General features: G+C 41.4%; 1 protein-coding gene across 1 annotated transcript in view; it reads left to right on the top strand.

Annotated features, from left to right (window-relative positions):
* Positions 1–13,179, top strand: part of LOC122795079 (3-hydroxy-3-methylglutaryl-CoA lyase, cytoplasmic-like) — a gene marked incomplete at its 3' end in the record, with an annotated part of 307,454 nt that overhangs the window by 60,484 nt on the left and 233,791 nt on the right. The window lies entirely within an intron of this gene.

Genomic DNA, 13,179 nt, shown 5'->3' on the forward strand with positions numbered 1-13,179 from the left:
TTGTTTTACTTCTCCTACAATGTCACATTCTCTTAGGAAACACAGCTTGCTATATTGATGTCACATTGCTGTTTTACTGCTCTTAGAATGTCACATTCTCTTAGGACACAGAGCTTGCTGCACTGATGTCACATTGCTGTTTTCCTGTGACTGCTGTTTTACAGATCCTTCTATGTCACATTCTCTTAGGACACATAGCTTGCTGTACTGATGTCACATTGCTGTTTTACAGATCATACTATGTCACATCGACTTAGGACACATAGCTTGCTGTAGTGATGTCACATTGCAATTTTACTGTGACTGGTGTTTTACAGATCATTCTATGTCATATCAACTTAGGACACATAACTTGCTGTAGTGATGTCACAGTGCAGTTTTACTGCTCCTACAATGTCACATTCTCTTAGGGCATGTGACTTGCTATGCCAATGTCACACTGTGATTTTATAGTCCTAACATCATCTGTAACACTGGATAGCTTATTAAACAGAATACAGAGCTGTTGCTAAAATAGGGTAGCTATGAAGAGCACCTTCTATTCCTCTATATGTTCTGCTTTACTGATGCTTAAAATTTTGATTATTTTGCTTTTGGGGATTGATTTATTAACTTTTCCTTCAAATTCCAAAATAAATCCTCAGACTATGCTGGAGTTCTCTTGAGCTCATTCCCCTCACCTTCCAATATTTCATATGTTTTGGTAAGACTTGTACAGTAAGAGAAAAATAAAAATAGCCTTTACAAAAACAATGCTCAGTTTAATTATGCAGAAAATTAACACAAACTTTAGCTGCCATAGGTGAATGTTAGAAAAATGACTTGAAATTCAGGATGTTATTACTCAGCTCTTTTCAAGATTTAATTTCTTCTGGCAATAAAGCTTTCATGTATGCGCAAAAAGCCTCTCCTTGGCCTATGTGTGTGTCGGGGGGGGGGTGAATAATGGTCTTATTCATATCTCTAATGATGTGAATAGCAACCCCAGGATACAAGGTATTGGTGATTTTGTCGATAATTTGTAATATTTGGAAAGTCACAGAGCAAGATTTGGAAAGCCTTACCATGATGATGAAGCCTTTATTTGCAAAGTGTTCACATCACAGTAAGCCTTTCTGATTCAGAGACTCCTATTCTGCTGTGGTTTTCTCCTGGCAATGGCTATAGTCTTTTTGGGAAAGCCATATGCTAATACCACATTCCTTGGGAATGGCTAACACTAATTAGCCAAATACTATCACCTGGTAATGGTTGTGGCTCTGGATTAAATCACTCTACCAAGTTATTTTTTTTCTCTTGGAGGAAAAATGAATGCCATTTTTTTACAACAGTCATCCATTCACCCCTATGGAAGTAGTTACATCTTCTACCATTACTACAGTAAGTATACTGTAGCTGTGTGCGTGTGTGAGTGTGTGTGTGTGTGTGTGTGTGTGTGTGTGTGTGTGTGTGTGTGTGTGTGTGTGTGTGTGTGTGTGTGTGTGTGTCTTTAGGGGGCATCCTATGCTACCATGATGACTGGAATGGTAGGGAAAACACTGAGGAGGTCACTTCTGACAGTACTGTCTTCCATTCAGAGACATTTTACTGAGACACTAATAAGGTTTTTTCTTTGCAGCTTTATCTTATCTATGAATTGCATATTCTGTCCATTACATTAACTGACCAATCTATTTCAACTGATTAGTGCAAGTGGGTAAAATCTCTCTGAATTGCAGGGATAACAAGGTGAGCTGTGCAAGAACCATTTTCTTTTTTAAGCATGGTATAGAGCAAAGGAAGAAGGTAAGTTCTGCAGCAGGAAAGTTACTTCAGGGAAACTAATTTACCATGATTTAAGTTACTGGGCTATAATTTCTGCAATGTAATGAAGGAGAACAAATGTTCCATTTATTTATCTAAACTATCAATAAAGGATTTTATGAGTAGTGTGCTTGCTATGTAAGAATGCATTTACATGTTTGTTTTTCTATATATTACACTATTTAAGGAAGTACTGATGCAATGAACATTCCTGGATCAGGGTTTGGATGGCAATGGGATACAGAGATATTTGAGGAAAGGTAAGGTAATGCCACAGGCAATATGTTATTAGACAGTATTGGGAAAGTTAGGAAAGTAGGAATTAATGATGAATGAGTTTTGATTGCAATTCCTGGCAGAGTTGAACCGCTAATGATGCCACAGTTATTAAGTTGTTCTAGAAAAGCAGCTTTTGAATGAGTTTCACAGAGAACTGACACAGGTATCACCATTTGGCTGTGTTTAATTGTTCCAGGTGTACATCAGCTTCCATTAACATTTTATGGAACCTTCCAGAATGAATGAAAAAAAATGAATTCCACCAAGTGAAATTGTGTTTGGAAAGTACCTACACTCTGACTAGGGTAGAGCTGCTTTGCAGCTTTTCTTCATATTCATTAATTATGGTTTCCCAAAACCACATGTAGGTTCATAGATTGGTACTAGGCTATCGGCTCTAGGGCCTTTACAAGCCTAGCCATAACAATTCCCTGGCTATTTCTTCCCACAGTATTTATTTATATAGTGTTACAGTACAAGCCAGTAGTACACTATAGTAAGGTTTTCATATTTTTCCACTGTTATTTGACCAACGAGGTGGTATATACATAAGGGAATGTGGAGGGGCCTTTGCAAAAAAAAAAGTGTTTTTGAATATTTCCAAGTAATGCTTCTCAGTATACAAAAACTGATGAAGTGTAACTCATTTTTGTGTGAACATTGGGAAAGGAACTTTGTTAGAAGCCTAGTAAAGTAGTAGTGGTGGGTAGTAAAACGCTATGGTGCCAGTTGTTTGAGTAAATAAGAGGTCTCTGAGTGAGAGTTACAGGAAAGTCTTTATTGTTGGTGGTGCGTAGTTATACCAGGAATGGAGGGTTCCCTTTTGATATTCTGTGGAATCTTTTAGACCTGATATAAAATTAATGCTAATAAATGTAACAGTACGAGGGAAATGGATATATTAAAGGCAGCTGATGAGAGTTGCCCTGTATTTGGATTAATTGGCAAAGTTAATGTTTATTACATTGATGGACAGCGTAGAAAATGTTCCCTGTTATTTTAAATTGATAAGTACATAAGGGAAAGGTGCTTGCCATAACAGTAGATGTTTGAATAATTACAGCTACAGTAGTGTAAGCTATATGGGTTACATCCTGCAATAGGATATAACAGCCAGTGAGCTTCCTAAGCTTCAGGGCACCTTCCAAACAGCAAAACCATCAGTGAACTTGAACTAAACTGACTAAAATAAATGTTTGGGTGCTAAGCCCCTCAGAACTTTCATGTCACAGAAAGAAGGAGGCTAAGCCAAGAGAGAACATTGCTAGGTACAACAATAAATGTTCACATCCTGGCATAAAAAATACACTAAAAGCAAGGGGGATGGAGGGAGGGAGGGAGAGAGGGAGGGAGGGAGTGACTATTGCAGAAGTGATCTTTCAAACATCTATTGTTATTGACATTTTTACTTACACAACTGTACTATCTTCTTCATACTGATCACTGCTGCAGTAGCCTAAGCTATATAAGTAGATTACCATAGCTTAGAACAAGCCTAGAATAACTTGGGTGTGGAAGAAGAATGGTCCTAACAAAGACTGCCCAGGACCTGGAGAAGGAATCTAGCTTATAGTGCTTTGTAAACATATGTGCAAAATGCCAAGTTTCTTCTTCTAGAATGCATCTAGATTCCAACTCTTTCCAAAAATCTACAGATTAAGACTGTGCCTTGATTCTGCTGGGAATAACAAAGAATAATAGCATGAAATGCCCATTTGGAAATCCTCTGCTTTGACGCAGGTTGTCCATTCTTCTTGCCTTCACAAAAAAGGAATGACTGATCAAAATTTCTGAAAATGTTTTTTCTATCAGAATGATACCTGAGTTGTTTGTGGACATCCAGGGTATTAATTATCCTTCCTCCCTCATTTCTGTGTTCAGGTAAGAACACAGGGAGATGGACAGTTTGACGTAAAGTAAACTCAGATACCACTTTAGGGATAAAAGAAGGTAAAGTTCCCAAAGAAACATTATCTCTGTGGGAAATGAGATAAGGCTAACCCACCATAAGTCTGAGATTCAGATACTCTGCTGGCAGTGGTCAGAGCAACCAGTAAAAGTGTTTTTTTATGTTAAGAACATCAAGTCAGCTTGATTACCTATTTCAAACGGAGCAAGTGTTAGTGTCTGTAGCAAAAAATTAAGATCGCAAGGAGAAGCTATCAGTTTTCTTGCAGGTCTCTTATGTAAAACCCATTTAAAAACATTTTGACATGAGAATGCCTTGAAAGAGGGGAATCCATGGGCAGCTGTACTGAAATGCCCAGCAAATGAACCTTGATAAAGAAGAAATACAGACCATAAGAAAGTAACTCACACAAATATTGCAGAACCAGGGGAACACTAGACCTGACTGGGTGCTTATTATATAGTTGACACCAACTAGAAAACCTTTTAGATTTGCTAATATATGGTTTTCTAGTAACAAGCTTTCTCTCCTCCATTCATTGCTGCTGGACATCCTCAGTAAATGGGTACCTAAAAGGTACTAAGACCCAATCATCCAGGTAGTCGGTTGAAGTCATTTGAGGTTGGGATGTATCAGAAAGTCCCGTTCCTGTGAGTAGATCTAGTCTGTGAGGAAAGTTATGGTAACTGCCCCGGTCAGTTTTAAAAATGAGAGAACAATGTTGCCTGGATCAGAATGGAGTCACCACAATGATCTTGGGAGATTCCTTCTGAATCTTCAGAATTATCTTGGATAAAAGTGGAAAGGGTGAAAATGCATGCAGGAGCATTCATGCTCAACGAAAAGAAGAAATCTATCCTCCGGGCCTTCTTGCAATGAGTCCTAGAGCAGAATTTTGCCAGCTGATTATTCAAAGATGAAGCAAAAAGGCCTACTTGAGGAAGTCTCCACAGATCGATCAAATCATGGAAGATCCCCAATCTAGTTTCTGTTCATATGGGTCTACCTTTGTCCTGCTCAGATGTCTGACAATGCAGTATGCCAGTACAGTGAGATTGTGCTGTAAAGCTATATCCCATTCTAACATGGCTAGTCTGCATAGTGTTAAGGCCTAATCCCCCTTGCTTGTTTATGTGCCACATCAATGTACTTTGTTGGTAACAAACTGAAGAGGCCCTGGGGATCAAAGATGATTCAGAGTTGAGTACCTGGATAACAGCAAGCATCTTTCTTATGTTTGTGGGTTTCTGTCAGTCTTTGTTGTCCCAGATACCTTGACTTTTACCCCCACTGAAAGTACTGCCCAAGCAAAGTCTGAGGCATCTATGGTGACTGGCTGCTGTTGACCAGGAGGGATGAAGTCTCCACTAAGACATTTTTGTTTTGCAAATCCAGAACTGGAATCTGAAAAGATAATGGGTGGTGGTATGGGACCAAAGAGACTTCAGATACCATTGCATCTTTCACATGTGGAGTCTTGCAGAGGTATTATGAGAACTGAAGATGCCATGAGATATAGAATCCTGAGGTATTCCCTGACAGTGACTAAAGTCTGAGTAGGAAACCCCTGGAATAGACCTAAATATAGATCTATTTTTTCATGTGGAAGAAAAGCTCTTTATACTGAGGTGTCTACCAGACACTCTAACACAATCCTGTGTGATGGTGTCAAAAAATACTTTTGAATGTTCCTGTGGAATTCCAACCTGTGTAGGAGATCTCTTACCTAAGCAAGGGATTCCTGACACTTTGAAAAAGACTCTGCAAAGATAAACAAGCCATCCAAATATGGACAAATGTGGCTATTCTGTTGTATGAAATGAGCTATAACTGGAGCTAGACACTTTGAGAAAGCATTTGGAGCAGTAGATAGTCCAAAGGGTAAGAAAGATGACTGATAATGTGATCCAAATACATAAAACCTCAAGAAACACCTGAAGTCTGGATGTATAGGAATGTGATGATAAGCATCATTTAATCCAAGGTTACAAAAACAAACCTCAAATGAGGCAGAAAGGTTAACATGCTCTGAAGTGAAAACATGTTGAACTTAGACTCTATTGCATATTGGTTAAGAAAAGAAAAGTCCAGAACTAATCTTCAGGCGTTTTCTTTCTTTGGTACTAAAAACATTCATAAATGAAAACCTTTTCCCAACAGGGAAGGAGGAACTGCTTCTGTTAATCCCTAAGAAAGCATGTGCTGTAGGACAGGACGGAACAGAGGGGTTAGGTCAAGGGGATGTGGAATAATCCCCTGAGAGAGATGAGTTTCTTCTTCCCACTATCACCTATAACCCTGCTGAATCAGTCACAGAACCCATTTGTCTGAAGCAATCTGTTGTCAAAGCAAGAAATAGAGGTTCAGATTTTCTGGAAGAGATAAGTACCAGGGTGGGAGTGGAGGGACAAGGACCCTTATAATTGTCATTCTGCCTTAATTGACTGCTTTACTTGAGGGGGGCATCCTCAATTTTCTTTTGGAACCTTCTTGTTATTTTTTTCATTCTACTGAGATGGTTTATTTTGTTTCTTGTCAAAACTGGACGAGGGAAAAGAGAATTCTTTGGAAAATTTGGAGAAGGAAGGCTTAAAAATCTGAGAGATTATCTATATCAGCTTACTCCCCACTCATCACATTTTTTGACAACCTCTGCCACGAAGGGCCCAAAATCTAAATCTCTGTCCAAAGGAGAATTTAAAATCTCCGAGAAAGCAGCTAGGCAGATCTCCTTAACACAGCACCAGTGGCAACAGTTCTAGATGTAGTATACAGAGTAAGAAACACACTTTAAACATTGAGTGTTAACCTGAGAAACTGAAGAAACTAAATTGCAAAACACAGATTTTTCCTCACAGGAGGGAACTAACAGTCAAACACTCCTCATACATTCACAATTAGTCAGAGTAAACTTTAATGTAAGAACATGACAATTCAAAATTCTAAAAATTAAAGTTGCAGAAGCATACACTTTTTCCCCAAACTTATCAATTGTTTTGCCATTCTTGCCAGAAGTAGGGTTTGAATTAACAAAATAGGTCTTTTAACCACCTGGTGTCCATGGCTGTGTGAGTCTTTAGACACAAGAGCTTGGGTACACACAGCCTTTCTCAAGGCTTTACTGGTAGCCCGGCTTCTTCACCGACATCCCACCGTACCTTTGTTAAGGCAGCCTACCTGGTCATCCATTTGTTCTTGGCTTCCCTAGGGTATTTTATTCATGGACATTTTTCCTCCTCTGCATAGGAGTTTAAATAACCAGGTCCCACAGAAAATCATTTTCCTGCTGGACATTTTTCACCAAGGCACCCATACCTTGGTCTAATTTATGTCTGAGGACTCACACAGCCATGGACACCAGGTGGTTACAAGACCTATTGGCACCCCCAGCCATCAACATTGAACTAGAACACCCAACGCAGAGCAACCAAGAGACTGTCTCCTCATCGGACCACATGTGGCAACTAGAGGACACCCTAAAAAGCCTTATCTGCGTTAAATGGGAACATTTTTATCTCGCATCGTGCGTACAGTTAAACCTCACTCCAAAAGGCCTCACCATCTACAAGAAGCCTTTTTTCAGAGGTTCTGATGCACAATTTATTCAGGACTGGTACAAAACCCTAGAGGATACTAGCACACTACTGCTCAACCTGCTCCTTGAGCACAACCGGAGGCACAGAGAGAGACTTTCCTCTGCCCTGGAGACCACTGAAGCCACCTGCAAACAGTCCCCCTCCTTCGACAAGCACTTTCTTATGATTAAGGACAGGCTCACCAACATTGAGGGCAAAATCAAGGAAAGGAGGCTCAAAAAACTGAGAAGGGACATGGCCCTCTCCAATAAGGAATGATCTCTTACATTAGACCGAGTCAGTCCATCTGAAAGCCAGAACTCCATAGGGGTCACGCTAAGTACCAACACCCCACCGTTAGGCCCTGGCCCTTCTCAGGACCAGCTGGCCAATCCAGGTCCTTATCAGGACCTACACCAATGGGATTTTAAGAGGGTCCTGGATACCCAGGACCCTGGAACCCTGTTCTAAAGGGACCAGACCACTTCCCCAGGAATGCCGGTGACTCCACAGATACAAGCTTTGGGCCTTACCAAGAGAGCCAGGCCCTCCCTTGGGATGAGCCCCAAGATGACACACAGGGACCCAGAGACCCCACCTCAAGGGACCCATTCGATAGAGGTCTGCGCCCCACCACCCCTACACTCCCTACAGTATCAACCAGGGAGGAGAAACCACAACTGGCAGGGCAAGAGGGACTTGAAATTTCTCGGGCAACCGCCCACCCCGAAAGAAAAGAGAAGACACAGAGGCCAGGTCTCAAAACCTCCATGGTATGGAACCACTCCAGAACACTGCTCTCCCAATTAGAGCTACAGGTTCTACAAAAAGGCCTCACTTCCGTCCCCCAGGGTCAGTCCAGTCTCCCAAAAATGATAATAGACCTACGACTCTTCACAAGGAAACTTCAGCTAAAGCTATATTTCTACCAACATGGTAAAAAAGACCAGCCTCAGGACCACCAGACTGTTCCGACTATTAAATTCAAAAAACCAAACAACTTCTGCCCCCCTCCCAACCTGGTCATACAAGATTTTCAGGACAAGTGTGAACTTGAGATCAGGTCTCTCTTATGCAAACGGAGGAAGAAAAGGATTTTTAACACCAACAAGGAAGAATTTGCAGCCCTCAGACAACTCAGCTCAGACCCTTCGAGAAGGGTCATGAAGGCTGACAAGGGTGGGGGGATACTAGTGACAGACACCACCTCCTACAATGACAAGCTCCATAGTATGCTCAATGACCACCGGTATTATGACAGCGTAGATAACAACCAAGTGCTGACAGCCTACGAGGACATCAGAACAGAAATCACGAGGCTAGAGGATATGGACCTAATTGACGAAGGGCTCACAGAATTCTTCTCCATCCACCACCTGAGGATTCCCCAGTTCTTTGGGATACCAAAGCCACACAAAAACCTAGCAGACCCTCCATATAGACCTGTAGTAGCCAGCGGAGGTTCCGTCATGGAACCCATAGCTCTCTACCTGGACTTCCACCTAAAACCTCTCACAGAAAACAACAGGTCCTTTATTTTAGACTCTATGGACTTGCTCAACAAGATCAAGGACATAGCCATAGACAGAGACTGGATCCTGGTCACCATCAATGCAGAGTCCCTTTACACGATATTCTCACATGACTTCTGCATTGCAGCTATGGCTGAAGCCTACATGAAGGACCACACGGCCATACCAGGGGAAGTGGACCACCTGGGTAGACTCCTCTCCCTGCTCCTCAAGAACAATTTTTTCCACTTTAATGGGCACTACTATCGCCAGAGCACTGGGATCGCTATGGGAGCGGCTATGGCCCCAAGTTTGGCAAATATGGCACTAAGGAAGTGGGAGCAGGACCACATATATGATTCCACCTTTTTTAACAACTTAGCCTGCTACTACAGGTTTATCAATGACATTTTCCTGGTTTGGAAGGGTAATCAGGTTGAACTGGAGGAATTCCTCATTTATATCAGCAACACCACCGCATTCCTGCAATTTTCCAGCAAACAAAGTACAGAGGAGATCGAATTTCTGGATCTTTACCTGAGGAAGAAACAAGGCTCCACCACACTGACACACAACCTCTATCAAAAACTCACTTTGGTAAACTATTTTCTACACGCCACCAGTATGCACCCCTTCAAACAGAAGGCGAGCATGATTAAATCGCTAGGGATCCATATAGCATGAGTCTCCCAGGACCTGATGGATTTCTTGACCAACATTCGAAAGTTACAAACGGACTTTTTAGCCCGAGGCTACTCAGAAGCGCTAATCAACAGGATCCTCAACCCCATCATCAGCCAGCACCAACTTGGCACCCCTAGGGCTCTAACTGACACCAGGATCCAGACCACCACAGAAACTAGATTCCAGTTCATCTGCAGCCTGGACTTCTCTATGGACTACAAAGACATCATCCAGATCATAATGGACAATTGGCCCATCATCACAAATAACAGATCTTTTGGCCACATTTTTTCGGAGAAACCCTCCTTCACAGCTAGAAAAGGGAGAAACATTAGGGACTTTCTGGAACACCCCTGCCAAGTTAAACTTGACAACCCTGGTACCTTTGCCTGCAATGAGCCTCCCTGCCACTACTATAGACACATGAGTGGTGTAGCAGGCTTTTACTGCCCCAATGGCAGGAGACATTACACACCTAATGTCAGAGGTGACTGCAATGTCACAGGAGTGGTTTACAGGGCAGTGTGCACCAAATGCAATGCTTTCTATGGGGGCAAGATGGTTAACTCCCTTAAAATGAGGATAACAAAACACCTGCATGACACAAATACTTGAAAGTGACAAACCAGCTGGCAGTGCATGTTCTCGGGAACCTAGGACACAATACGTTCAAATTTCATGTTCTTGAATATATCCCTAAATCCCCACTAGGCAGAGACCACAACTCGCTGCTTGAGAAGAGGGAACTCGAGTGGCAAATATGTTTGCAGGCAAGGAAAAGACCAGGCCTTATAACTATGCAGAATCTTTGACACCGGTCTTGTATCACAGAAAGATACAACACCATATACCACAACCTCTGCACCTGGACCTCTAACAGATTTACCGAAAAAATGTTACCTTTCATGCGACAGCCAGCTTTGATCTCACCAGTCTACCTCCAGCCCATGGTCTGATACTTCCCCTGGCAAATTCGGACTCATTCGTTTTTGGTCAGTGGTTCGTTAATATATTTTTTTGTCTTTCATGTCTTTCATGTTTTCTACAATGGTTCAGTATTACTGTTTTTTCGTGTCTTTCTAGCTTTTCAAGTTACATATCAGTGCCTTTTTAAGATTTTTTTTTAATTAACAGCCCTCATTCAGTTCCACATCTTAATACATTAGTTTCTATTGATATCCGTTATTTAAGAATTTTTCACTATTTTGTTTCTCTTTTTAATTTCTGTATCATATTTTTTGGATATCTAGCCTGGTTCTTATTTTTTTGTCTTATTTTTTGGTTTTCTAGCCTGTTTCTTATTTTACATACATGTTATTTTACATACATGTTGTTGCTATTTCTCTAGTATGCTCGGCTTTGCTTATTATGCTCTTTTAGGTCGTCCACCATCCTGACGAAGATTTCGAAAAGTGTAGCCTAACAATGTATTTTACCAGCAAGGGTTGATTTTTTCCAGCAAGACTATTTTTAGTTAACTACATTTTTTTAGCTAATTTTAGCTAATCTCCGAACTTCACTATTGTAGGTTTAGACTGATTCTACTAACCACATATGAGCTGGCTCAGGGTATCTAACCTATCAGATTGTAAGGTGTGATGTCAAGTTGTCGTGCCCAATCACAATAAAGGATTTTTCACCCACACTTGATTAGCCCCCACTGACACACCCCCAGGTACTCTTATAAAAGGAAATCCTCAGGATCACTTTTTCCATTATGGAACTACGCTTCGATGGTGATTGTACTTCTGGTACTTTTTACTTCAATAAAGTACAACCTTCTAGAATCTGAACTTTGACTACGTTGATTTTTTGCCACCATGGTGAGCAGAGCTCCTTAGCAGAGCCACATTTACGATGTTTTGCCTGTTTTTTCTGTGTGTTTCATCTTTGATTTCTAGCTGCCGCACTAGCGGTTCCTCTCACCAGGCGACCTGACCAGCCAGAACTACGACCTGTATATGAAGCCTTTCTAAAGGCTTTACTCAGCCTTCAACCACAAGAGCTCGGGTATGCACAGCGTTTCTCAAGACTTCACCGGTAGCCCAGCTTCTTCACCGACATCCCACCATACCTTTATTAAGGCAGCCTACCTGGTCATCCATTTGTTCTTGGCTTCCCTAGAGTATTTTATTTGTGGACATTTCTTCAACATTTGTATGATAAACTGGGTTGGCCCTTTTCTGTGCTGTCCTTCATGGACAATCTGGATAGCCAAAACTGGCACTTTTGTTGTGCTTTATTGGCCACATGAGCATGCATAAGCTTTGTTACACTAATGTGCCCTTGCAATGACATCTGGCTCTTTGGTCATCATTGTTGTTTTATTCACTGGAGCTACCTAACACTACTCTTGCACTTAAGACAGTGCCTGGGTTATATTAAACATTCCTTCCTGTGATATGTGACATTCTGTGAGCCCCACTGCATACCTGATTAGTTGTGGGTTACATGACACTTTGGTGTTCTGTGCCTTTGAATTTCACATCATATTTGGTAAACTGTGAACTGGTATCCTAATTTTGTAACTTAGTTGGCACGTATTGTTAGTCACGTGAATTAATAATTTGGTTGTGGAATATTAGTATTTCCTTTTCTGTACAATAAATTAGAAGAATTTCACATTGGTTGTTGACTGCAGGTGAAATGACCAGCTTTGCCTATTAAGTCAACATTTTATGCTCCAATTCATTGAATGATTATCAGAATTTTTTGTGCATCTGTGCAAAGTGCTGTGCTTCTTAGAATAATGTGTATTGTGCTGTTAACTTTTTTTTAACTTTTTTTCGGCTTTGTTAAGAGCAGATCCTGCTTCTTAAACCTGGTTGATTTCTTTGAAACAGTCACCAAGGCCATTGACGAGGGGAAGGTGGTCCACACAGCCTACCTGGACCTCGCAAAAGCCTTCGATACAATACTCCACTTGGGCATTATAGATAAGCTCACCAGCTTAAATATAAACCCCTATGTCACTAGATGGATTGCAAATTGGCTCAAGGACAGAACCCACATGGTTAGAATTGCTGGAGCCATGTCAGACTCCAAACCAGTTACAAGTGGTGTCCCACAAGGCTCAGTCCTGGGACCTCTCTTGTTCGGTATATATTTCTCGGAGGTACAGGCCAACACGGAAGGACTGTGGCTGACCAAGTTTGCAGATGACTGCAAACTGGGCGCCATAATCGATTCTCCAGCCAACACAAGCATCCTCCAAAAGGACCTCATAGAAACAGACAACTGGTGCCAGAGCCATGGCCTCAAGCTAAATGCCAAAAAGTGTATAGTCATCCCTTTGGCAAAAACAAAGTGCCCACAAATTACCACATAGGTGGTAATCCATTAAGTACAGAAGAAGTAATTAGGGACCTGGGGACTCAAGTTGATAGCAATCTCTCATTTGACAACCACGTGGCCAAAG

The sequence above is a fragment of the Protopterus annectens genome, chromosome 2.part1 (genome assembly GCF_019279795.1).
Source record: "Protopterus annectens isolate FY-2018-M chromosome 2.part1, PAN1.0, whole genome shotgun sequence".
Taxonomy (NCBI): domain Eukaryota; kingdom Metazoa; phylum Chordata; order Ceratodontiformes; family Protopteridae; genus Protopterus; species Protopterus annectens.